At 46.1% G+C, this 25,289-nt stretch overlaps 1 protein-coding gene across 8 annotated transcripts in view; it reads right to left on the reverse strand.

Annotated features, from left to right (window-relative positions):
- ZNF644 (zinc finger protein 644) overlaps positions 1-18,240 on the reverse strand; it is a 292,172-nt gene extending 273,932 nt beyond the window's left edge. For 4 of the 8 annotated variants that reach the window (XM_030205650.1, XM_030205649.1, XM_030205641.1 and 1 more), the window contains exon 1: positions 17,885-17,957. The gene's annotated coding sequence lies outside the window, so the exon portion shown is untranslated. Of the gene's footprint in view, positions 1-17,088; positions 17,131-17,580; positions 17,661-17,884; positions 17,958-18,174 lie in introns of those variants that run through there. The other 4 variants (XM_030205642.1, XM_030205644.1, XM_030205643.1 and 1 more) reach the window with 4 other exon arrangements.
- Positions 18,241-25,289: the final 7,049 nt, after the last annotated feature.

Consider the following 25,289-nt stretch of genomic DNA (forward strand, 5'->3'; position numbering starts at 1 on the left):
TGCGGCTACAGCTCTGCACTGAGTGCCGCCTTGTCGATTTATGTAGGCCACTGCTGTCGTGTTGTCCGACATCACTCGGACAGCCAATCCTTCCAGGGTCACCTGAAAGGCCAGAAGAGCCAGAAACACCGCTTTCAACTCCAGGCGGTTGATAGACCACTCTGACTCGTCGGGCGTCCACAGACCCTGGGCATGCTTCCCCTGGCAATGTGCGCCCCAGCCCTTCAGGCTGGCATCTGTCACCACTAGGCACCAATCGGGGAGCGCCAGCGGCATTCCCCGCCGCAACATGCTGTCCGAGAGCCACCACTCCATACTGAGGCGGGCCGCAGGGAGCCAAGAAAGTCTGCACTGATAATCCTGAGATACTGGAGACCATCGTTGAAGAAGAGAATACTGTAGAGGTCTCAGGTGCGCTCTCGCCCATGGCACCACTTCCAAGGTGGCCGTCATCGACCCCAACAGCTGGACAATGTCCCAAGCTCACGGGCGGGGCATCCTCAGGAGCAGACGGACCTGATTCTGAAGCTAGCACCGCCTTTGCTCGGGAAGAAACACATAGCCCGAGGCTGTGTCGAACCTGGCCCCCAAATATTCTAGAGATTGCGAGGGGGTCAGGTAACTTTTGGCCACATTGACGACCTAGCCCAGAGATTGAAGGACTGAAACCACTCTGGCTGTAGCTAGATGACTCTTTTTCTGAGTCTGCTCTGATGAGCCAGTCGTCGAGGTACGGGTGAACCCGGATACCCTCTCGCCTGAGAAAGGCAGCTACTACCACCATTACCTTGGAGAAGGTTGGGGGAGCTGTGGCGAGGCCAAAAGGCAAGGCTCGAAACTGGAAATGTTTTCCCCAACACCGCAAAAACTTCTGGTGCGGGGGCCAAATTGGTATTTGCAAGTAAGCTTCTTTCAGGTCCAGAGACGTGAGAAACTCTCCAGGCTGTACCGCCGCAATGACGGAGCGCAGGGTTTCCATGTGAAAATGCCGCACTCTTAAGGACTTGTTTAGCTCTTAAGTCCAGGATCGGGCGAAAAGACCCGCCTTTTCGTGGCACCACAAAGTAAATGGAGTAGCGGCCTAAACCTTGTTTGGTGGGAGGCACCGGGGTCACAGCCCCTATCCGACACAGACTGTGCAAAGTCTCCTCTACCGTTGCCCGTTTGGCGGCAGAACCGCATCGGGACTCCACAAACACGTCTCTCACCGGGGCATTGAATTCTATTCGGTATCCGTCTCTGATCAGGTCCAAGACCCACTGATCTGCGAAGATTTTGGCCCACTCCTCGAAAAAGAGGGAAGTCTTCCTCCGATGACAGGAAACGAGGAGGGGACCGGCGCACCATCATTGAGAGGGTCGCCCCTGAACTCCAGGCTTTGAACCGGCAGCTGCGGAACGTTTGTCCAAGCGAAAGGAGTTTCTCTGCTGAAAGCGGGCACGCGAAGTGAACCCAGCAGCACACCCCGGGCGGTACCTTCTAGCTTCACGGAAGCGAGGTCTGTAACAGGAGCGGATCGCCTGACCCTTAGAGGAAGGCTTCGGCCTATCTTCGGGCAAGCGCTGAGGTTTGGAATCCCCCAGGCCTTTAACAAAGTTTTGCAGCTCCTCACCAAACAGGAGAAGGCCTTGAAAGGGCAACTTCACCAACCTTTGCTTAGAGGCCATGTCCGCCGCCCAATGTCGTAGCCAAAGAGTGCGGCGAGCTGCCACTGCTACAGCCATTTGTTTAGCCGAAGCTCTGACCATATCATAAAGGGCGTCAGTCAAAAAGGACAAAGCCGACTCCATCCACGGAGCCACTTCAGATAAGGTCTCCGCTCCATCACCGGGCTGTTCCACTGCCTGCTGTATCCAAGCCAGGCAGGCTCTAGCAGCATAACAACTGCATGCAGATGCCCGAACAGTGAGACCTGCCAAATCAAAGGACCGCTTCAGAGCTGAATCAAGCCTGCGGTCTTGAATATCCTTCAGGGCAACACCAACTTCAACAGGGAGGGTAGTTCTCTTTGTCACAGCCGTGACCAGGGCATCCACTTTAGGCATTGCAAAGCGGGCCAAATGTTCCTCACTCAGAGGGTATAATTGCCCCATAGCCCTGGCAACCTTCAAAGGTCTCTCGGGGTCAGCCCATTGAGCCGAAATAAGCTCTTGGATGGAGTCATGCAAAGGCTTTCTACTACTAGCCATCCTTGGATTAACAGAGGAGGCTGTGCCACTCCCAGGATCTTCAATCGAGAGGGCTTGTAAGGCATCTGAAATAAGCGCTGGAAGCTCGTCGCGGATCATCAACCTCCTGTGGCAATTCTGCACCCGACTCTGGCTCCTCAGCCCAAGAAGTTCTGCCAGACCCCTCAGAATCATCATAGCCCGACCACGGGGGGGGGGGGGGGGGGGGGGGGGGGGGGGGGGAAGGGGGGTGCGCCACACTCAGAAGGGGAATTAGCCCTTCTGTGTTTATCAGGAGGATAAGAAACAGGCAAAGCCAATTCCAAAAGGCCAGGATCCACTGGGGGGGGGGGGGGGGGGCAGGCAGAGGGTCCGAAGAACCCTGTGGAAGAGCTCTTTTAAGCATGTACGCCCTATGCAGCATTAAAACAAAATCAGGGGAGAAAATCGCTCCCTGACCGCCCGGATCCTGCCCAGGGCTATCAGCTCTATTATTAGCCTCGCTCAGAGGACCACCCCCCCCCCCCCCCCCCCCCGGATTCAGGGCTCTCCGTTGCAACGGAGGCCGTGCCATGTGGAAAATCCAAAATGGCGTCCGCTGCCAGCTCAGAGGGCAAAAGATCGCCCCTCACCATGCTCGGGCCGGCTCTACCATCTGTACAGCACGAATTACAGAGCCCCGCTGCTGATTTGCACTTTCCACATTTAGAACAGCGCTTTACAGCCTCTGAAGCCATCGCCGAAAATGGCAGTAAAATTAAAAAATGGCGGTTCGCGCCAAAAACGTCCCGATCGCGGCCCCACCCCGGAGGAGTCAGAAAACACTCTTACCTCACTAGACCGAGTATCACAGCTCCGGTCCTGCAGAAGAATCTCAAGAAAAAAACCTCTTTTCCAAGATCTCTGCGCTAAAGCGCGACGCGACTTTTTTTTTTTTTTTTTTTTTTAACGCTGTGAGGAAAGCAGAGGCAAAAGAGGTAAATAAAAACACTTCGGAGGCTCAGATAAGCGGGAAAGGCAGGGAAAGGCGAACCAATGTGCCTGTATCCACTGAGTGGGAAAGGACAGGGAAAAGCAAGCTAACATGTCCACATCCACGGGGGCATGGGTAAGGCAGGGAAAGGGCTGACCTATGTGCCTTCAAAGTGAAGCTGCTATAGCCTCTAACACCCCGGCTAACAACTGGCAAGCCAGGAGCCACCCCCAGGCAGATTTTTGATGGAGCTCGAAGAAGCTGCAGCCACCCTGCTTGGGGAGATAGAGAATACTGAAGAGGCAGTGGAGCTAGCTGGCCATGAGGCACTGTGAAAAATTGAGTGCTCTCTATCTCCCCCTGCTGGTTGATGAACACAACCCATACGTAATGGCTTCATCTGCTTGATGACAAGGAAATATTTGTTAAACAATTCCATCTTGTCTTTATCAGCTTCTACACATTCCTCCCCGTCACCTTTGAGTATCAAAATGCCACTTTTGCACTTCCTCCCTATCATTAACATATCTAAAAAATGTTTGGTGCCCCCATTTTACCACACTGGCTATTTTCCTTCCATTTGCATATCTGCATTCCTGACTACCAGATATTGTCACCAGTCTTCCTCTTTCTGTGCTCTAGTAGTTACCTTACCTTTTCAGCTACTACTTTTGAGAACCAAAGTGGCCTTCTTTTCCTCTTACTTTTACTTCCCTTATAAAAAGGTTTGTTGCCATTACAATTGCTCCTGTCACTTTTGCCAGCACCTTTCCTTTCCTACTTCTTCCAGATATTCCCATCCAGACTACTCTTTGAGGTAATCCCCCATCTGAACAAAGTTTTTTTTTTAAGTCTACAACCTTCACTTTTGAATGTATCCTCTCCAGTCTTAATATTAAACCACAGCATCTGGCGATCAATGGATGTCAGATGATCACCCACTGTAGCATCAGAAACACTGTACCCATTAGTAAGTCCAGTATGCCAACTACTGGAACACATCTCCCTGTAGAGAATCCAGTATCTCCCTACTTCTATAAGGCCCCATCCCACATGGGTTCCATTGCCAACTGCTCCCTGTAGAAAATCCAGCATCTCCCAACTACTATAAAGCCCCAAATAGGGATACTCAAATCAATACCTGGCACATTAAACTCACCCATGAGTAATATTTCCCCTTTCACAGCTATATTTTGATTGTCTTCAATTAATCTCTGTCCATTTCTTCTGTCTATAAAGGAGGCCTGTATATCACAAAAACGGAAATACATTTTTCGTTCCCTCTTTCCAGATTGATCCACAGTGCATTTTCCTTACTCTGTAAGTCCTGCGTGGCTTTACTACTACCTTTAACATATGCCATACACTGTGAACCGTGCCTCCATCTCTACCCCTAAATCTGAATCGGCCTCTTACATCACAGCCTCTAGATAAAGAGCCTTATCTCCCATATTAAAACATTCATATGTACTTCTTTCCATTTGTGCAGAGGTTTTTAATACCTTCTACTCACTTGGGAGCTTTGATCACCCAGCCCCAACGATTCTAGTTTAAAGCCATCTTCAGTAGGTTAGTCAATCTGTAGATGAAGACAGTTCTTCCCTTCTTTGATAGATGGGCATCATCTCTGCTCAGCAGCCCTTAAAAATAATCATCCCATCGTCCAGGAAGCTAAAATGCTCTCGACATCATCCACAGAGCCATGCATTCACCTCCAGGCAGCGAGCTTCTCTGCCATGGCCATTACCCTCGCGACAGGGATGACTGACACTACCACCTGTCTGCTTCACCTTCTCTCCAAGGGTTACCTAGCAGTATCATTTGTGTCAATATCGATGAGCTACATCAGTTAATAGTCATTAAGCTTGATGAGTCTCGGAAAGATCTCCTTAATATCCTAGCAGACAGCACACCTATCACAAAGGCAGAAGCCACAACTTGGACAACAGCCTTGGCGACACAAGGTTTCCCAGCCATACTGCCGTAGAATTATTTGCACCTGTTCAAAAAAAAAAAAAAAAAACTGAAAAAATCCTTACCAAATCCCCTAACTTTTCCTTAGCTGTTCTGTAGGTATATAAAAAAAAAAGGCTCTCTTTTTACAAGATCTAGCCTTCAGAATTTGTGGGGCCTTCAAAAGAAATTACCTCCTTTTGAAACTCAGGCAAAAAAGAAATCCTATAGCAGCTAGGAAAGCAGCTCCTTTAAGAGAAAATGGAACTAAATCCCATATATTTAAAAAAAAAAAAAAAAAAAAAACGGTCAAGCACATCACTTGTTGCAAAAAAATAAACCTACCTTAACTTACAATGTCACCATCTTAACTGACTGAAAAGCCTATAAATTAAAGATCAGCCTTGGGGGTGAGTGGGAGCTGGGGTAGGTAGGTAGGAGGGCATTAAACCCTAAACAGAGTATCTGACTGGTATCTGTGCTCTAAACCACTGTTTCTCCAAGTCAGTCCTGGAGCACCCACTTGCCAGTCAGGTTTTCAGGATATCCACAAATGAAAATGCATAAGATTTATTTGCATACATGCCTCTATTGTATGCAAATCTTTCATGCATTATGGTTATCCTGAAAACCTGACTTGCAAGAGGGTACTCTAGGATCGACTTAAACATTACTCTAAACTAATGTTAAGTTCTAAAATACAAATACTAGGCTCTAGAACACTTTTTATATAAAACCCTAATAGAAACTTTAAAGGCTGCACTATTATCTAAACTAACTTTGCAAAAAAATTTAAAATTTAAAAAGAAAACCCCACAATGAAACTACCTATTTAACCCCAGGTTTTCCTTTTCCCAAATGTGAATGCAATTTCCAGTGGGTAAGATATGTTAATAAAGTTTTCCTTCCCTGATCAGGTCTGTATAGACTTCTGGGGGTAGCATACACATGTATATAACCATGCAATATTTAAAAAAAAAAACAACAAAACATTTTCTATATGCAAGAATGCTTTGTTTTATAAATTAATCTTAATAGTGTACTCCTGGATATCTAATGCAAATTAGAATATTGCTCACCACTGTATGTCAAGAGAAAAGATCCTTGCTGAGTTACTATGAAGAAAACCTTAGAGGTTTTTCAGTTCATTACTGAGTAAATAAGCACACAAACTTCTCAAAAAAAAAAAAAAAAAGGACCTCTTTACTGAAGTGCACTAAGCAGATACCAAGCTGGGCGTGACTGTGTGCATTGCATGTCACATTACACATTTGGGCTGTGCACTAGTTAGTGCACAGTACTTTACTATGTGCACAGTCACTTGCGTAGGTAGTACAGATGCACTTACAACCACTTTTTGTTTTTTCATTTGAGCCCCAGTTCAGGGTTGGGGAGGATAGCAGGCCACTAGCCCACCAAGGACATATAGTGCCCCCTTTAGTTACAATTTTCTGCATGTTAACCCACAGCCAGGAGTGTGCAAGTTCCCAGTCAAGGTAAAGTCCAAAACTCTCATATGGAATTTAGATTCTAAAAAAGCAGCCATATCTTGCAAACTTCTTCATGGGGTTAAAAGAACTGCAAAACAAATTTGTTTTGGGGTAGCACTCTTCCTGGATCTTAGCAGAAGTCCAGAAACACACACACATATGGCAGTCAACTACACAGTGTATACATTTGATAATTTCTGGATAGATGCAGACCAAATTTAAGTTTCGATGGTCCAAAATCCTCTCTCTGCCTGGTTTCAGTTTCAACTGAAAATGGAAGCATAAAATTTGGAAGCATAAAACTTGTGTTTTGTCCTGTCTCCCTCCCTTCCCCCCCCCCCCCCCCCCAAAGAGGAGTTGCCTCCTCCCAGACCCCACTTCCCCGAGTGCCTCGCTCTCATCTGTAGCCCTCTGGGCCTATCTTATAATCCCTGGTGGTCTAGAAGTATAGTGAGAGCAGGAGCCATCCCTAGTTACTCCTGCCATTCTAGCTCTGCTTTCAAAATAGCTGCCACAACTGGGGCATTCATCCTGCTATACTATACCACAGGAGCTGTTAGATAGTCATGTGGGGGGGGGGGGGGGGGGGGGCTGCTCTCCTGTTTTGTTTTGTTTTGTTCTGCAATTGCAAATAAAGAATGAAAAATTATATCTTACCTGATAATTTTCTTTCCTTTAGTCACAGCAGATGAACTCAGATACTTGTGGGTTGTGGCCATCTACCAGCAGGTAGAGATAAGAGCACTGATTTGAACTGTGCCTTATGGAACAGAATGCTCCCTGGCCATCCAGTATATCTCGTAACAAAGAAGAAGGAAATAGTAATTAAATAATACATATTCCCTTCCTCACAGACAGTATACAGGGAATGTAACATTCAAAACACAAAACACAAAAAGAAACAGAATGCAGCAAAAACTTCTAGAAGAAAAAACCCAGAGGAACTATCACAGGCGACAAAGAAAGGAAGGCCTCTGGATTCATCTGCTTTGACTAAAGGAAAGAAAATTATTAGGCAAGATATAAATTTTCATTCCTTAGAGGCAGCAGCAGATGAATCCAGATACTTGTGGGATATAGCAACGCAGTCCTTAACTAGGGAGGGAACCTGGATCCCCCCACAGATGGAATCTAGAGCCCCCCCATGGATAGCCCCAAGACCAAAGGAAGTATCCCAATGAGAGGAGCCAACAGGTAGAGACTGGAGAAGGAATGGTAGAAAGACACATCATGCGCCTGCCCTTGTATGTCCACCAGTGAGGACAGATGGGCTGCTAACTAGGAAATTGTGACCCCCTTGGGCCAGTCGCCAGGAATCCAACTGGAAGCAGAGGAACTACTAAAAAATATGTAGACACAAGAAACTCTTGTCCCAGTGAACAAGTGTGGCTGAGGAAGCCGGCGAGCACCTGTTTGGAGGACCTGAAGAAAATTTAACCACAGCACTGATCTACGGAACTTGCCAAGGGGGCTGCATCTGCCACCAGGAGAAACCTTATGCACCTCCCTGAGGAACATTACAGCAAATGACAGGCTGCCACCACCCAGACATCCGCATGGCTGCCTCCCGAACACAGTCAGAAAGAAAACAGAGAAAACGCCAGCCCTGTCTCCACAGAAGGCAATGCTACAGGAGATCGACCATAGTATCCCTAGTCGACCTCCGAAGCTGAACCCCTAGGCAAGGCTGCTTTCAGCCGCATACAAGCAGCAGAGAGGCGTCCGAAGATAGAGAGGAACGCAATAAGACCTCGCTGAATCCACCAGTGTGGCTGAGCTAGGCATAGAAAAGCAAGGAGAGCCCGACAAACAATTGAGACGAGACCACTAAGTGTTTGGTGATGCAGAATCTGGCCCAATCAGAAAAGATCTCAGCTAGAGGCCATAGTACTAAAATCGGGACAGATTCCCCATCCTGCGACCTGACAGGGAACATAGAACCCAATCCAGGTGAAACTCTCCCAAAGAGTAACAGGGGGACCCGATGGCTCGAATCCCAGATCGAGAATCACTCTGATACATATGGGAAACAACAGAATCTTGGGGAAAGTGAAACCCAGACCAATGGACCAAAGAAGAGCTAGTTTTGAAGGAATGAGCAGATTCTGTATCAGAAAAGAGTCACAACCAGCTCTGCGCAAGGCATAGTTGTTCCTGGAAGCCAACCCTGCGAAGAATACGACGACCACTACCGTAACCGTGAAAATGTATGTGGTGAAGTGAGAACTCTGACAGGCATAGATAGAAACAAACATGGTTACTAAGGAGGGCAAAACCACAGCAACTGCATAGGAGGAAAAGCAACTTGCAAGCATACATCCTGAGAACCAGGGAGGAAAGAAACTGGTTTCCACTGAACCAACACCAGGGCAAACTGCCAAAAGGGCAGGGCAAAAGGGACATGGTGAACCCTGAAAACTCTGTAGACGTCCAAGCCCAAGGGACAAATTTCACTTCTTGGCCCCCTAAAGAAATGGAAGAACCGACCCAAACTACAAATGGAACAGTTGAACCTGTGGATAACAGTAGGAACATTGATAGTGGGTATGGACTGCCCAACATGTGATCTGGCTTATCTAGAACATCCAAGAAAAAAAATCTGCCATGAGCGTAGCTAAGTATTTTAGCTTCAGTATGTCCATACTGACTACCCCAAAGCACAGAAGGATCTGTCCGGCATGTGCTCACCATGTAGTTTCACACTGGGCCAGGGACAAGGAAGGGTAAGTGATTTGCCAGAGGGAGCTGAAGAGGGAAAGAAACCCAGGTCCCCAACCCACTGCAGACCAAGACAAAGGAGGGGAACAGCCATTCGAATCTCAGCATCAAGAATTCCAAGATGTACAGTCAAGAAAATTATGAGCCAGAAAGGCTCAAGGAGCTGCAGAGGGAAAGAAGCCCAGTCCCCAACTCACAGGCCAAGCTTCTGTTTACCAAAAAGCACGGAAACTCCACAGATGAAATGCAGATACCAATTTCAGAGGAAAGAAAGGAACTGTGCACAGGGAAACTTCCACCTCCAAAAAACAAAGAAAGGGATCCCAAAGAACCTGAAGCTCTGAAAGAGAGAGCAGCATGGGAACAGAGTTAGCAGGAACCCTGTGGAGTTGGACCTAGGTCCTGTGGGTTTCCCACAGAAATGCAGGTAGGCAAGCCTCCCCTCTCCCCCCCCCCCCCCCCCAATGAGCCTCAGGCGACCCTCCCTGAATGTACCTCAATGCACCCTGGTGGTCTAGTGGCCTCTTCGGGGCAGGAAAGATCCCAACTCTTTCCTGCCTGCTGCTGCTGATCCGCGCACCGCTGCAGCTACTTTAAAATGGCTGCCGAGACTTCAAGCGGTGGCCTCAAGATTTCTGCAGAAGTCTCATCAGCCATTTTGATGACATACAGGCAGTGAGCAGATCAGCGGCAGCATGCAGGAAAGAGCTGGAATCTTTCCTGCCCCGAAGAGGCCACTAGACCACCTGGGTGCATTGAGGTACTCTCGGGGACAGCACCCTGACTCAGAGCTGGAGGAGAGGGGAGGTGGCATCCTGACTCAGAACTGGAGGGAAGGTGGATGGAGTCATGGATGGGTTGGAGGGAGCTGTAAAAAGTGTGTCTATAAAAAGATTGGGAAGGGGGACGTACATGGAGGGGTGGAGGGGAAAAGGGGAAAATAGAGCATATAAGATAGAAAAGGATGAAGAGAGGAGAGGGGGACATGCGGATCATGGATGGGAGGGAAAGGAAGGGGGAGGGACATTTTGAAAGTGTACATCTTTTTTAATTTTGTATTTAGGAGAGTACAGAAAAAATGCATCTATGCTACTGGGTTAGATTTCTATCCCCATGCAACTCTCTACTCTGAAACCCTATGTGCTAATGCAACAGCCACCAAGAACGCTGTCTTTAGAATAAGATCTTTCAAGGAGGCCTTCCAGAATGACTCAAAAAGAGGCTTCTGCAGAGCCCGAAGTACTAAATTAAAGGTTCCACTCTGGATATCGTGTACAAAAGGGATGCCGCAAGCAGCCTGCTCCCAAGAATCAAATGATATCTGGACGAGCTGCCAGAGACGTCTTCTGTAGTCAGTGCCTGAAACAGGCCAAAGCCACAACCTGAACTTTTAGGAGAACCAAACGCCAATCCTTTCTGAAGACCTGCCTGAAGAAATGCTAGGATGTGCGCAATCTGAGCAAAGAAGGGAGAAAGTTCATGCTCAGAATACTAGCCCTCTAATGTTCCCTACACCCTAGCATACGCCATGATGCAGAGCATTTCCAAGTCTGAAACAAGGTAGCAATGACCAAATCAGAAAAACTTTTTCATCTCAACTGAGCTCTTTCAATGGCCAAGCTGTAAGACCAAAGGGGCACGGTTCCTCCATGAGCACCTGACTTGCTTCAGTAGGCCACGTACCAGCGGAAGACGGAGAGAATCCCCGTGCAGTAGTCAAATCAGGTTCACGTACCACAGCCTCTGTGGCCAATCTGGGTTTAAGAGAATTGCTTGACCCCAGTGCAATGCAATCCTTTTCAACATGCAGTCTACCGTAGGCCAAGGAGTGAAGATATACAACAGGTGTATGTCCAGTCGGGGCTGCCTTATCCAGGGCTGCAGTAAGGCACTGATCCCTATTGAGCCCATTTCTTTCCGAAGGCTAAAGAACTTGAGCACTTTGGCATTCTGCTTCAACGCCATTAAGTCCAGAAGCAGAGAACCTTATCAGTCCACCATCATCTGTAAACTTGGAAGGATAGTTTCAACTGAGAAAGTCTGAGGACCAAGGGATGGTGAGCTGCTGACAAGCAGGGAACATGCCCAACTCATGAACAAGGCCACCTCCATTGCTATCAGACAGCTGTGGGTCCCACCTAGCTTACTGATATACGCCACTGCCATCACATTGTAGGAGAAAACTCGGACCGGGACTCCAGCCAGAAAGGGAGCAAAGTAGCGCAAGGAATTCCGAACTGCCCTGAGCAATTTATCAACCACAGACTCCTGCTCCGTCCAGGTGCCCTATGCCAGATGGAACTTGTAATGAGCTCCCCCGCCTGACTTGCTGGCATCCGTCATCACCTCCTCCAACTGTGTTATCGGAACAGAGTTCTGATTGTCAAATTCCTGGGCAACAACCACCACTGCATACTCCGTTTGGCAACCAGAACCCAAAGAGGATGAAGGTCATATTTCTGCGGCCAGTGGCCAAGAACTCCTGAAAGGTCGCATATGAAGCCCTTGCTCATGGCACCACTTCCATCGCCCCGGTGTCACTGACCCCAGAACCTGGATGTAGTCCCAGACCCTTGCCCTGCCATGACCGAGAAGACAAATCTGTGAAAAAGATCCTCTCCCCTGCTGTGTCGAATATAAGTACATAAGTATTGCCATACTGGGAAAGACCATACTGGAAAGACCATCAAGTCCAGCATCCTGTTTCCAACAGTGGCTAATCCAGGTCACAAATACCTGGCAAGATCCCCAAAAAGTACAGAACATTTTATACTGCTTATCCCAGAAATAGTGGATTTTCCCCAAGTCCATTTAATAATGGTCTATGGACTTTTCCTTTAGGAAGCCATCCAAACCTTTTTTAAACTCCGCTAAGCTAACCAACCGCCTTTACTACATTCTCTGGCAACGAATTCCAGAGTTTAATTACACGTTGAGAGAAGAAAAACTTTTTCCGATTCGTTTTAAATTTACTACATTACAGCTTCATCGCATGCGTAAACAGACGCTTCACATCTACCCATTCAACTCCACTCATTATTTTATAGACCTCTATTGTATCTCCCCTCAGCCACCTTTTCTCCAAGCTGAAGAGCCCTAGCCGCTTTAGCCTTTTCTCATAGGAAGTTGTCCCATCCCCTTTATCATTTTCGTCACCCTTCCAGTGCCCGCAATGGAGTCTACTCTTCTTGAAATTTATCATCCAACCCAACAACTGCAGAAGAGACAACTGCTACCACCACACTGTCCACATAAGACAACACACAAATTAACCAGTCAAGATATGGCTGAAATCAGATTCCCTGTCACAGAAGGATGCCACCGCAACCACCACCATAACCTTGGTAAGTGTTCTTGGTGCTGTGGCAAGACTGAGGGGCAAAGCCCTAAACTAGAAATGACATCTCAGCACCGCAAGACAGAAACCTCTGATGCGGCAGCCATATGGGTATATTCAAGTATGCCGCCTCGACCTCGAGGGCGGCGAGAAATTCTCCCGCTTAAACCGAGGCTATGACTCCTCTTAGCGGTTCCATGCATAAGCAGGACACTCAGAGGCAGCAGTTCAGACCTTTGAGATCTAAGACTGAACACAAGGTGCCTTCATTCCTAGGGACAATGAAGTAGACCAAGTATCTGCCTTGCTGCTGTTCAGCCTAGGGAACTGGAACAATGGCCCGGAGCACAGGGAATCTACAGTGATCTGAATCTCAACTGCCTTGATTCCATTTCGCCAGGGCGGGAGAACTCCAACTTGTAAACTTTTGTAAGAATACCCAGAACCCAATGGTCTGATATGATTTTGGTTTATACCTCCAGCAAGAGAAGAGTGGACTAGCTTCACATCTCTATGAAGCTTGGGAGGCACTGAGCACCCTAGCAAACTGGGAGGACTTCCTGTCCACACAAAAGTAAAATTGGCGTGTCTGAAAGTGGGACTTCTGATATTATTGCCAACGCCTAGGCCAGTACCATCTGCTGTCTTGACAGAGATTGGGAGCCCCCTGAACACAGGCAGCCAGAAACTTCCGGCTTATCCTCTGCTGTGGCCAAGTTTCTCCCAGTTACTGAGATCTTCTCCAAATAGTCCCTTACACTGAAAGGGCAGTTTAAATAGACCTGACACATCCACTACCAGAGCAGCTGACGTGCCCTGACAGCCAAAGACATACTGCGGGCCATAACCTGTAACATATCAAACACCATCCGCTTCCAGCTGGGCATTATGGCACCTGTCTTGTAGTGCAGACTGCTGTCACTTCAGGCATGCTCCTTCCACGAATAAGTTGCACACTGTCAATTGAAGGCCTAAAGAGGTCACTTCACAGGCTTATTTCAGCTAGCCTTCTAGCTTCCTATCCTGTAGGTTTTTTTAAGGCAATGCCCCCTTCCACCAACAAAGCAGTCTTAGTCAATGCCGTAACAATACGTAACGTTATAATGCCTTTGTATCGGTCCATGTTGCGACTGCACCTCGAATATTGTGTTCAAATCTGGTCACCGCATCTCAAAAAAGATACAGTGGAATTAGAAAAGAAAGAGAAGGGCGACAAAAATTATAAAGGGGATGGGACAACTTCTCTAGGAGGAAAGGCTGAAGCATCTAGGGCTCTTCAGCTTAGAGAAAAGACGGCTGAGGGGAGATATGATAGAGGTCTATAAAATAATGAGTGGAATGGAACGGGTAGACATGAATCGTTTGTTTACTCTTTCCAAAAATACTAGAACTAGGAGGCATGCGATGAAGCTACAATGTTGTAAATATTTCTTCACTCAACGTGTAATTAAACTCTGGAATTCGTTGCCAGAGAATGTGGTAAAGACAGCTTAGCGGGGTTTAAAAAAGGTCTGGAAAGCTTCCTAAAGGAAAAGTCCATAGACCATTATTACATTGACTTGGGGACAATCCACTGCTTATTTCTGAGATAAGCAGCATAAAATGTATTGATCTTTTTTGGGATCTTGCCAGGTATTTGTGACCTGGATTGGCCACTGTTGGAAACAGGATGCTGGGCTTGATGGACCTTTGGTCTGTCCCAGTGTGGCAATACTTATGAGTCCACCCTGGGAAGCTGCAATGTCTCTTTCTCCTCTTGAGCCAACAGGTAGAGGCGAGTCATGGCTCTTCCCACTCTCAGCCTTGCGTCCGGTGAGACCCATTCTGCTGTAATTAAGTCCTGAATATCAGAATGCATTGGGAAGGCTTTAGAATGCCCTCTAAGCCCCCTCATGATCAAAGAGTGGAGGAGTGGCCTAGTGGTTAGGGTGGTGGACTTTGGTCCTGGGGAACTGAGGAACTGAGTTCGATTCCCACTTCAGGCACAGGCAGCTCCTTGTGACTCTGGGCAAGTCACTTAACCCTCCATTGCCCCACATAAGCCGCATTGAGCCTGCCATGAGTGGGAAAGTGCGGGGTACAAATGTAACAAAAAAAAAAAAAAAAAAGATTAAACTTCTGACACTGAAGCAGAGGGCTCCTCAATGGAATGCACCACTGCCACAGCCTCAGAAATAAAGAGTATCGAGCTCCACTTTATGAAACAACCTCAGTACTTTCGGATCATTCTCCTCAGAAAAGGAGCTCTCCCTCCTCTAACAGCTCCTTCAACAATGGCTCCTATGAATAGGCACCCCATCAGATAAGGGGGAGAGAAGAAGAGAGCCTCATCTGCCCACTCCTGGAGGCCTAAACGAGATCTCTTAGGAGCCAGAGGGGCAGTGGGCAAGAAACTGAAACACCTTGCAGCAACTCGACTGTCCCTACTGTCCCTGCTTCAGTCGATAGGCCTGGTGTAAGAGCAATATAAAAACCAGAGAAAAAGATCCAGATGCAGCTGAATACTCTGTCAGGCCCTGAGGTTGTAAAATGGCGGCTGTGCTACATGTATTATCAGATAGAGGCAGTTCCTCAATGCCTGACAGCCACGAAAAAAATGGCACCCATTCCCATGCTCTCCTGCATCAGACTGCACCGGCCCTGCCGGAGAGCCCAAAATCCCCCAGGATATTTGGATACCACGCCAAATCCAAAGATGTGCTGCTGATGACTATTTCCTCCGCGTCCTATGGGATTTCCAACTTGATGCACTGCAACATGCCAATGCCAGCCAGCAAGACCCATAGTGGGAACACCACTTAACTGCCTTCACAGGAGTTGCCATTCATCCCATCACAAGCGATGAACCATGCTGTCCCAAGCAGCGAGTCAGAATTCCTCCCCTGCACCAAGTAAAACCTGCAGCCCTCCAAGTGGCTTCTCCCCCCATGCTCAGTCTCCCCTCAGATGAGACAGAATCAGGACTGATACTCTGTATCATGCTCTCCCATGCTCTCCAGTAAATCTCTTTTTTTTTTTTTTGTGCAGGAAAATTAGAGCTCCACAGTAAACAGGGAAGAGGTGAAGGAAAGGAAGAAGTAAATTCACGGGACACCAGAGACAGGGATCTGAAGATCTCCAGCTATGACTGCAGACTCAAGCCACCTGCAAAGCTTAACTGGAGACCAGTTGACTAACTAGACCAGGAGCAAATCACTCAGAACCAGAAGCTGAAAAGTGTGTCCATCCACCAGCTGAGACAGAAGATACAGAGCAGCTAAACCGGATGCCAAGAGAAGAAATGTCTCAGCTCAGTTTTCAGTTCTCTGTCTTCACCTGCTGGTTGATGCGCACAACTAGCCCACAGGTTCTAGAATAGTGGGAAGCTAGGTAAAGGAAAAAGCAGTTTTGGTCAGCCTCTATTCTCGGAATGCTCCAATTTCTTTTGTAAGGCAGGTAAAGCTGATGACTGAATAAGCTTTAAAGTGCACACACAGCACAGAGAAACCCATAGAGATTTAAAGATACCAAAGGCAAAAAGGTGGTAAGTTTTATACTAGTAACAAATATTGGGAAAACTTATATTTTAGAAACAAAGTACGTTCTTTAAACAAATATGCGTACAAGAGGTACAAGAGGGAGTACAAGAGGTAAGTTTTATACCCCATATTCTATTTCTCAAAAGAATTCTAACACCAAAATCTATTTGTAATTTCTTACTCTTGCAAACATTATTTAATTACATAGCAACACCAACCTTTGAAACAAGTGTATTATCATAAATGTAACATTGATACCATCCCAGTTTCAAACCATCACTATTAGAGAATGAGTATTCAAAATACAAAAACCAACAGCAACTATTATAGAGCCAGGCTCTGAATCATATTGCACCAAAAATGAAGCTTACCTTCAGAAATCACTTCCACCAACACTTAAAGCCACCCAGGAGTCTTTTTCAAAGGGCTTTACTTTTGATAGATATTAAACATTCATGAACATAACAGAATTATTTAACGCTCTGACATTTTTGTAGGTAAGTGTACTCTTCTCTACACTGATATAGATTACAAACCACTCTTATAATGTAAATAAACTTGGAAATTTGAATAAAATAATCAGTGGAACAAAAACAATCATAGATTCATATTCCAATAGGAGTTTTGAAATTACAGCTCAGAATTCTGTACTGAGTATCTTAGTTCAAGCAGACTTCACTTTATATTTAGAACTATTTCACAGCAAGCACAAATAAGTTTCACTGTATCCAGATTACATACACCTATTATGTACAAAATGAGAACACCAAAACCCATCACAGGTGCCGATGTCAAACATGCCACCACACACACATGCTGACAATTTTCTGCTTGTCTTGGTTTCACACGTTAAACAACCATAATTTTGCAAATTTATTGTGTGTAGAACTGGCTTGGTAGCGACTACAAAATGCAGAAAACACTCATTTACCTTCGTCTTTCACAGCTACAACAAATTGGCATAGAGAGAAGCTTGCGCCGCACAACTACCCTGTGCCGAAGGCATTAAAGTACTAAGGAAACAGTGCCTGCACATACACCTGCACCTTAATCTTAAAGATACAAACTATGTTTTCGTGGGGGGGGGGGGGGGGGGGGGGGGGGGGGGGGTTGAATAACTGAACAGAGCCCTTACTTCCCACCACCTTTACTCGTTAACATTATTTAACACATTGCAATGGCGGCCGCCTATCCTACAGACCGCCTATTTATATCTTTCTCCACGCTGCGTGCGTTCCTATTGGCTAAAATGCCTCACGTGATTAAACAAAACACTCACATTCAACCTGAAACAACCCTTTGTCCGCAGTCACCCAGAACCCTATAATCCACGGCTGCACGGCACCTTTGCCCTGGGAAGAATGAATGAAGATGCCCAAAACAGCGGCTTGCACTCTTCGCAACGTTACTTCTTGCCGCTCACCTGCCCATCTATGCCAAGCCTACGGCTCTCAGGCCTGGCCGTTGGAAATCGCCAATCACAGCTTCACTCCGCTACACAGGCTGCCGCGACGCCATATTATCTTGTGCGGCAAAATGCGTCAGTCGACCCCCCCCCCCCACAAAAAAAAAAAAAAAATACAAAGTAACTAACATTAGGCGTGTGACACATGCATTCGGGGACCAGTCTCCCCTCCCCGTCGTTTGTCATCTCTCCTTCTCTCTTCCCTGTCCGCAATCCGGCAGCTGTTCCCCAGTCCACTCCACCTCACCCATCACACTCATACCTGAGGCTGCCCATCAACAATCCCGCTGCTTTTTTTTTTCTCCGGTCCGGTGTCCCGTCCCCTATGACACAACTTCTCTCGCCCCCCTGAGGCGTCCCGCCTTGCCGGAAACAGGAAGTAGCGTCGAAGGAGGGCAGGACGCCGGCAAGGAAAACTGGGGGTTGGGGACAGTCACGGAGACAAGTTAGAAGTAGAGATCTGCACAAGAACGAGGCTTGCGGGAATGTCGTGGAGATGGCAGTAGCTCCTGCGGGATTCCCGTGGGAGTGTACAAGCTTCTCAGTGACAACCTACCTGCCCAGAAAGACGTCCAAATACCGTTTTCTCCTCCCTTCAATAATTCGGCGCAGCCGCACTTACTCTGTAGCCGGGCTGACGTTTTGCCAGGCTCACACACTGACACTCTCACAGTGACACCTGCACGATTCAATATCCTTGAACTTGGAGCCAGCAGCTTCACACACAGGTCACCTGATCTACTGGCGCATGCGTGTGACGATTCTGCACGTGGAGGAGGTCGCCACCACACCAACTCAGAACTCACCCGTAGATAGGTAACGACTTCTGATGTTGCTGAACCGTTCCTCTGTCTGTGTGCGCATTGCTGCATCAGCTCATGCAGACTTCTATAGTACTATTTAACCGTGGTTTGCCACTAAAGCAGTAAGTGTAATGCAGTGGCAGTTTTTTTTCAAGTTCAAATGTATTTATTAAGTTTTCAAAAAAATATACAAATAAAAGAAACACAGTCCTAACCAGGGTGTCATGAAAAGTTCTATACAATGCAATATCCTTAAATATAGAATGCCATTACAAACGGTTAAAGAAGAACAAAACAGACAGGTTTGCTTATCAAGGAGTTAATTCACAGTTTAAATTTGGCTACTTGTTCCCACGTTTTATGAAATACCAGTAAAGAATTGGTACATTCAGCTAGTATTTTCTCAAATTTTAAAAGTCATACATACAGTAGCCCACCAAAAGCAAAAAGAAACCAGTTTATGATTTTTCCAATTTTTTATAATAGTAGAGATTGCTACCGCTGATAGTGCATCAAATATTTTATAGTTACACTTAACTCCTGCTTGTTTCAACTCTGCAGAACAAAAAACTATAACATGGAATGAAAGAGGGAGATTCAAATGAAAGCACAAATTCTGTCCCAAACTGATAACTAGAAATCCTGAAGATCCAGGCAAGAAAAACAACATATGTTCTAATGTACATATCTCCATTACAAGACCAACACAAATTTGAAGATGTAGAATCCACCTTATCTTGTTTAACTTGGGTCCATAATGCTTTATGTGAAAGTAAGAAAAGAGATTGCAATATAGGGGCAGAAGCAATAGGTTTCATAGATTTAATCCAAAACTATTTCCATAACTTATCAGACATGGCATGATTAGTGTCCCTTGTCCATATATCTTGAAAAGCCACAATTTTCGAGTGACTAGATGGTAGGAGTACAGAATAAAATTGTGAGGCTATTCCCGTTGTTTTAGTTATAGAGTCAAATATATGAAAAATGCCAGGGTTTAATTGTGCATTATACTACTTCCTCAGCCATTTGGCAAGTGCAGACTTCAATTGTAAATACCTAAAATATTGAGTATTAGGCAGGTGAAAATTTTGCATTAGCTGTTTAAAAGAGATAATATTAGTGCCAGAACACAGATCAATTATACAATTTATTCCACAGGAAATCCACTCCTTCCAAATAAAAAAAGAAGAACCAATTTTTATGTGAGCATGGCTCCAAAGTGATGCCATCTGAGAAGAGGACAAGGATATTTCACAAGTAGAATCTAAAAAAATAAGAGCCTTAAGAGTGTCATAAATAATGGGCCATGAGGTAACTATGGTGGAAGATGACAATAAAGGTAGAAAGTCTATTGAAAGAGGATGAGCCATCTTTTGTTCCAAAAGAAGCCAATCAGGAGCAGGCACACTAGAACAATTGAGCCATGCTACTACTCCTTTTAGTAAAAATGCCTGTTGATATAAAAAGAAGTCTAGCAATTTCAAACCGCCTAAATGGCGTGGCATACGTAATTTAGATAATGAGATTTTAGCAGGCTTATTTTTCCATAGAAAATAAGAAATATTATCTAAAACCTTAAAAAAGGACTTAAGAAACTGGACCGGAAGCATACTCATTATATACAGAATACGTGGAGCAATGACAATTTTTATAGTCTCAATTCTCCTCCACCAACTAAGATGCAAGGGAGACCATATAGTGCAGGTGTCTCAAGTATTTTTCAAAAGTAAATCCATATTTACTTCCCAAGAGACCCCAAAAAAGACTCCTAGGTATTTAATTTGAGTTGGACACCATCTTATAGGGAAGGCTGTTGTTTGTGATTTATTACACTGAATGTTCAAGGGCATTAATTCAGTTTTTGACCAATTAACTTTATATCCAGAAAGAGAACCAAAGTGTTCCAACAAATTGGATAGAAAAGGAAGAGATGTTTCTGGATTGGAGATATACAGCAGAATATCATCTGCATACGCAGAAAGTTTAATTGAAGTATTCCCAACAGGAACACCCTGGATTTCTGGCTGACTTTTAATAGCTATGAGAAGAGGTTCTAATGCCAGGAGGAATAGTAAAGGTGATAAGGGGCATCCTTGCCTAGTGCCTCTATAGAGAGGAAACAAGTCTGAAAGTGAAGAATTTATCAAAAGTTTAGCAGTCAGTGATGAATACAAAGCAGATACCATATCAATAAAATGGTTACCAAAGTTAAACCATTTCAAAACTTGGAATAAAAATGGTCATTCAACATAATCAAACGCCTTTTCAGCGTCTAAAGAAATTACATAAGTTGGAATGTCAAGTTGTTTAGACAGGTGTAATAAATGACTAAAAACTCTAGAATTGTCTGATCCATATCTATTAGGCACAAAACCTTTTCTTCAGGAGCAATTAAATGACCAATTACTGATGTTAACCTATTAGCCAATACTTTTGCAAATATTTTACAGTCATAATTTAACAAAGATATAGGACAGTAATTACTGGCCAAAAGAGGATCCCTTCCTGTTTTTTCTAAGAGAAGAATTACAGCTACTGACATAGAGGGAGAACACTCTTCGTTATTAATACAATCTCTATATATAAAAGGCACCTCCAACATTCGAATGAAGCCTCAAGCTGGAAACTTGAGGCGGGCGAGATATCCAGTTTGGCCATGAGTGTCTGCCCTGCCCTCGCGTCACAACGTGATGACGTCGAGGGCGGAGCAAAGACACTCAACGAATCAAGGAAGCCCATTGGTTAATCTCTGTTTCCACTCCCCAATGCAGCCGTCATTCCCATACACTCATACCAAACAAAATCGCCACTGCACCCCGTCCCCCCGCCCACACTCCCCCTCACCCACCCTCCTGCAGCCGCTCGCTCACCGTTCCGCCGCACCCCCCTCTCCACTCCGACTCTGGCCATGCAGCAGGCCGATTACTACACACGAGTGGAACTGACCCAATCAACTACAATGTAAGCAAGGAGGCCCATTGGTTAATCTTTATTTCCACTCCCCAACACAGCCGTCATTCCCATACACTCAAAACCAAGCACACCTACGAGCTGCTGATACACATTGTCGTTTTTTTCCCCTTCTTCCATCTGAAACACGTCTAAAGCTGTTTCTACTGGATAAACTGTGCCTTAACAGGTAAAGGACAAAAGGTTTTTGTTTTCTTACTGCACACCTTTTTAATTTATTTGAAAGCTACACATCTGTACATATGAATATCATGAAATCTAAACTAAATATCACTAAAACACTTTATCCAGCCTTTGCCTGTCAATGTGTGTCACTGAAAGAGTATGAGGGAGCTCCAGCTGCCTGTGGGTCAGGACAGGTTGACAGCAAATAGCAACCCCCCCCCCCCCCCCCCCCACCACCACCACCAAGCACCTCCGAGGGAGGGAGGAAGGGAGGGGATAGGACCATGGAACTGGGAGGGAGGGGGAGGGACCCTTGAACTAGTAGGGGGACCCTGGAACTGGGAGGCGGACTATGGAACTGGGAGGGAGGGAGGTAAGGTGACCCTGGAACTGGGAGGGTGGGGACCCTGAAACTCAGAGGGAGGGTGGGGGGGACCCTGAAACTGGAAGGGACCCTGGAACTCCGAGGGAGGGAGGGGGGATGACCCTGGATCTCAGACGCATGGAGGGAGGGATGGAGGGTGCACCCTGGAACTGGGAGAGAGGAGGGAGGGGCCCCTGACACACTCTCTGATTGTCACACACACACTCTCTCACGGACACACTCGCACCCACTCTCTCTGTCACACACACACACACTCGCACATTCACTCTCTCTCACACAGTCAAACTCACACACACTCTACTACTACTACTATTAACATTTCTAGAGCGCTAACAGGATTACGCAGTGCTGTACAATTAACAAAGAAGGACAGTCCCTGCTCAAAGGAGCTTGCAATCTAAAGGACAAAAAGTGCAGTCAACAATCAAAATTGGGGCAGTCTAGAGTTCCTGGATAGAGGTACAATGGTTAGGTGCCGAAAGCGACATTGAAGAGGTGGGCTTTGAGCAAGGATTTGAAGATGGGTAGGGAGGGGGCACACACTCCGAGGAAAACCTTGCTAGCACCCGTTTCATTTCTGTCAGAAACGGGCCTTTTTCACTAGTGATTATATAAATGTAATAACCTAGGCATTAATATAGAAGCAAATTTTTGATAATATTCTATAGTAAAGCCATCATTACCAGGGGATTTTCTGAGTTTCAATGAAGAAATTGCTTTTTTGAGTTCCTGTATGGAGATATCAGCATCCAGATTGGAGAGAGATTGCATATCAAGTTTTGGGCCTTGTAAAGAGTGCAAAAAAAGAGCTCATTTGTTCAAAAGAGACTTTATGCTGAGAAGAATATATGTCCTTATAAAAATCTAAAAAATGGTTTAAAATGTCTTTTTGCCTAGTCAATACAGTACCTTGCTGGTTAATTAATTTATTTATTTATTTCTAGTGAGCATTTATATCCCACATAATTATTATTATTTATTGCATTTGTATCCCACATTTTCCCACCTCTTTGCAGGCTCAATGAGGCTTAAGGCAGGCTCTATGTGGCTTACAATGCTAAGGAAAAGTACATCACAATAAGTCAAGTGCAAATCAGGGTAGAAAGTAGAGGAGGGGAAGAGAGGAAATCAACAGGGGAGGGGAATGCGGGGATGCCGAAGATCAAGCAGTAGAGGAGTAAGATCGATCACACAGGTAGGTCTTTAAGGATTTCTTGAACAGGCTGTGATCGGATGTCTCTTTTATCTTTGATGGTAGAGCGTCCCAGTAACGGGGACAAGTGAAGCAAAAAGACGAGGCAAAGAGCAACTTGTATCTGAAGTTCCTGCAGTTGGGAAAGTGGAGATTGAGATAGGTGCGGGACGACTTTACGGAATTCCTGGGCGGGAGGTCGATTAGGCTGAACATATAGGCTGGAGCGTCCCCATAGACAACCTTGAGGGCAAGAGCACAGACTTTGAATACAATACGTTCCTTGATCAAGAGCCAGTGGAGTTTCTCACGAAGGGGCTTTGCTGCCTCAAACCGCGATTTGCCAAATAGTAATCTCGCCGCTGTGTTCTGCGCAGTCTGGAGCTTCTTAAGGGCGTGTTCTTTGCAGCCGGTGTAAATTCCATTGCAATAGTCGAAGTGGCTCAAGACGAGGGAATGGATAAGTGTCCTGAATAGGTCAAATGGGAGGAACTGCTTGATACGCTTAAGGGATCTCATAGAAAGGAACATGCGCTTCATAATAGACATGACTTGAAGCTCAAGAGTCAAATGAGGATCCAGAACGACCCCAAGGAGCTTCAAACTGGCTGCGACAGGAATGGTGATGTTCTGTGCAGTAACCGTGCCTGGAATAGACTTCTTGAACTGGGAGGAGAGGATGAGGCACTGCGTTTTCCCCTGATTAAGTTTAAACTTGAATATGTTAGCCCAGTTGTCCATGATGGCGAAACTACGCTGAATTACTGCTGAGATTTCGGCTAAGGAAGAACGAAAGGGGATGTAGATGGTCACATCATTTGCATAGATGTAGGGATTCAGGCCATGGCGGTGAAGGGCCCTTGCATGATGTTGAACAGCGTAGGTGAAAGAGGGGAGCCTTGAGGAACCCCACAACGAGATCTCCATGATGGCGAAATAGAGGACTGTACTTTGACCCGATAGGAGCGGCATGCCAGAAATTCTCTAAACCAACCCAAGACAGGACCTCAAGCACCATATTCAGCTAGCAACATAAGGAGGAGACTGTGGTGCGGCCGGAATCCAGATTGAGAGGCATGAAGTATCGAAAATTTGTCCAAATAATCTGAGAGCTGGGAGTTCACTAAGCTTTCCATGGGATTGTAGCAACAGGGTGGTAGTTACTAATAATACTGGGTTCACAGCTCGGATCCTTCGGTATTGGCGTCAGGAGAATATGGCCGTGGTCAACGGGGAAGCGGCCGTTCTGGAGCATGAAGTTGAGATAAGATGAAAGGTCAGCAACAAAACATTCCAGCACCGATTGCAGCAGGTAGTTAGGGCAGGTGTCCGGCTTGCAGTGCATTCGTGAAAACTTGCGAAGGGCCAGAGAGACTGTTTCAGCAGTGACAGGCTCAAAGGTGGACCAATAACGGTCGGCTGGGCAAGGGCCATGTGTGGATGCAAGGCCTTGCAGGAAGTCAGCAGCACTAGAATAGCTTTGGGGAAGCGAGCTCCGAAGGAGAAGGATCTTGTCCCTGAAATGGCTGGCTAGCTGGATCGCTGATGGCATGCCCACACTTGGTGAAGTAACTGGGGAGGTGTCAACCAAGGAATTCAGCTGATGGTAGAGCTTCCGTGCATCCAACATGACCATTTGAATTCGCTTCTGGAAGAAAGTTCTTTTGGCTTGTTTGATGGCATATTTGTAAGTGCGAAGTGAGAGCTTCCAGGCTGACAGCTGCCTAGTGTGTTGTTTTAGCGCTTTAAGGTCCTGGGTAAACCACGCTTTAGTTTTGCGGTGGGAGGAGGATTTAAGTTGCAAAGGCGCAAGTCCATCTAAGATGTATTGACACCGGACCTCCCAACGAGAGAGGTAATCAAAGGAGTCAGCGTTTGCTTGCCAGGCACCCCCATAAATTTGCTCCCAAAATGATTTCAGGTCGACTTCCCCTCTTGTATAGTAAGTAGCAGGTGCCTCGGGAAGTGGATGGCTATTCTTCCGCCAGCGGAGTGCAAACCGTAGTTGGTAGTGATCTGACCAAGGGACAGCTGACCAAGCGGTATTAGTTACACAGAGGACGGAGTCATCTAGGAGCTTGTAGGCAAAGAGATCAAGGGTATGGCCCTTTTGATGCGTCAGTTGCACATCTAAGAAAGTGAGGAAACT

Source organism: Microcaecilia unicolor, chromosome 6 (genome assembly GCF_901765095.1).
Source record: "Microcaecilia unicolor chromosome 6, aMicUni1.1, whole genome shotgun sequence".
In the NCBI taxonomy this organism is placed as follows: Eukaryota; Metazoa; Chordata; class Amphibia; order Gymnophiona; family Siphonopidae; genus Microcaecilia; species Microcaecilia unicolor.